General features: G+C 38.2%; 1 pseudogene; it reads left to right on the forward strand.

Annotated features, from left to right (window-relative positions):
- The first annotated feature begins 357 nt into the window (after positions 1-357).
- LOC102400612 lies at positions 358-1,782 on the forward strand (annotated as a pseudogene).
- The last annotated feature ends 624 nt before the right edge of the window (positions 1,783-2,406 follow it).

Genomic DNA, 2,406 nt, shown 5'->3' on the forward strand with positions numbered 1-2,406 from the left:
GCGTTAAATACAAAACATGGAGTGATGACGTGTACTCAGGTGCTCTTATGCAAAACAGAAAATGACATCGATCATAATTCTTGTCCAAAGTTAAGGGTGGAAAAACATGTTTCTATGCTTTAATAGTCTGCTTAATTTTCCTTGAATTTATTCACTTAAAATCAACCAACAATTAATATGATCACATATATTATTCAGTGGTGAAATTAGAAGGGGAACTTTGAATCAACTGTCCAGATATCCTGGAAATGCAAAGGATTGTTCTTCCTGGCATTAACCATTTTTATAACATGAAGGAGCAGTGTGTTTCCCATCTGAAATTTCAATTTTCTAACTCTACCTTAGACACTAGTTATCTCCCTTGTCAGTTTCCAAATAGGAACATTGTTTTCTTCCTTTCCATTTTTTTTTTCCCTCTGTGTAGACCTTGTAAAGTAGAGGGCATTAATGGGAAATCACACAAGAATGACAGCGTTTATCCTGGCAGGTTTGACTGATGACCCACAAATGAAAATTGTATTATTTATCTTCCTACTACTCACCTACTTTTTAAGCATCACTGGTAACCTCACCATCATTACTCTCACCATGGTGGATCCTCACCTCAAGACCCCTATATATTTTTTTCTTCAGAATTTTTCCTTTTCAGAAATATTCTTTACTACTACTGCTGCTGCTGCTGCTGGTAAGTCACTTCAGCGGTGTCTGACTCTATGCGACCCCATAGACGGCCTCCCACCAGGCTCCTCTGTTCCTGGGATTCTCCAGGCAAAAACCCTGGAGTGGGTTGCCATTTCCTTCTCCAAAGCATGAAAGTGAAAAGTGAAAGTGAAGTCGCTTAGTCATGTCCGACTCTTAGCGACCTCATGGACTGCAGCCTACCAGGCTCCTCCATCCATGGGATTTTCCAGGCAAGAGTACTGGACTGGGGTGCCATTGCCTTCTCTGACTACTACTACTACTACATGCATCCCTAAATTTCTAATTATTATGGAAATGGAGGACAAAACTATTTCCTATAATGGTTGTATTGCACAGTTGTTTTTTAGCTTATTACTTGGAGCATTTGAATTTTACTTGTTGGCAGCTGTGTCCCATGACTGCTATGTTGCCATCCATAAGCCCCTGCATTATACAGCCACCATGAACAGTAAAATCTGCACACTTCTTGTCTTCTGTTGTTGGATTGTTGGCTTTTTGATCATCTTTGTACCTCTCCTTTTAACCCTAAACCTTGGCTTTTGTGCTTCCAACATTGTTGATCATTTCATGTGTGACCCAACTACCTTCCTGCAGATCTCCTGCTCAGACACACAGCTCACTGAGACAATGGGATTCATTTCTGCTTTAATGACTCTTGTGGTCCCATTGTCAATGGTATTCACGTCATGTACCTATATTGCGTTAATAATTCTGAAAATCCCTTCAACTAATGAGAGGAAAAAAGCATTTTCAACATGTTCTCACATGATTGTGATATTCTTTTCTAATCGCAGCTGCATCTTCATGTATGTTAAACCATCAGTCAAAGAGAATGTTTTTAAAAGGGAATAGCACTACTCAATACCTCCATTGCCACACTTTTGAATCTTTTCATCTGTAGCTTACAGAACCAACAAGTGAAAAAAGCCTTCATGAATATAATACACACAGTTGTTTCTTTTTCAAACAAGTGAATATGTTATTGCATGATGTATTAAGGAAATAAATGAAGGTGTCTGTAATAATAATAGTGTATATAATTGTAGTTTCCTCCCTTTTATTACATTTGATAATCATCCTTCTCTCTTTTCACAGTTATTTTTACAAAAGCCTTGTTTCAATGAAGCTAATTTTCTTCATGTTCTTCAATAGAAACTTTTTTCTCATCTCTCGTCCTTTTCCTCTGATTATATGAAAGTAGTTATTCCAATTTTCAAAGTTTTCTTTTCTCTTTGAGTTTTAGTTATCAGGAATATAAACTAGTTTTATGTAAGTTATATTTAATGTAGCAAGCAATGTAAATATTATACTACATTTATATTTAAGTTCAGTTCAGTTGAGTTCAGTCACTCAGTTGTGTCCAACTCTTGGCGACCCCATGAACTGCAGCATGCCAGGCTTCCCTATCATCACCAGCTCCCCGAGTTTACTCAAACTCATGTCCATAGAGTCGGTGATGCCATCCAACCATCTCATCCTCTGTTGTCCCCTTCTCCTCCTGCCTTCAATTTTTCCCAGCATCAGGGTCTTTTTTACTGAGTCAGCTCTTCGCATCAGGTAGCCAAAGTATTGGAGTTTCAGCTTCAACTTCAGTCCTTCCAATGAATATTCAGGACTGATTTCCTTTAGGATTGACTAGCTTGATTTCCTTGCAGTCCAAGAGACTCTCAAGAGTCTTTTCCAAACCACAGTTCAAAAGCATCA

This window comes from Bubalus bubalis, chromosome 4 (genome assembly GCF_019923935.1).
Source record: "Bubalus bubalis isolate 160015118507 breed Murrah chromosome 4, NDDB_SH_1, whole genome shotgun sequence".
Taxonomy (NCBI): domain Eukaryota; kingdom Metazoa; phylum Chordata; class Mammalia; order Artiodactyla; family Bovidae; genus Bubalus; species Bubalus bubalis.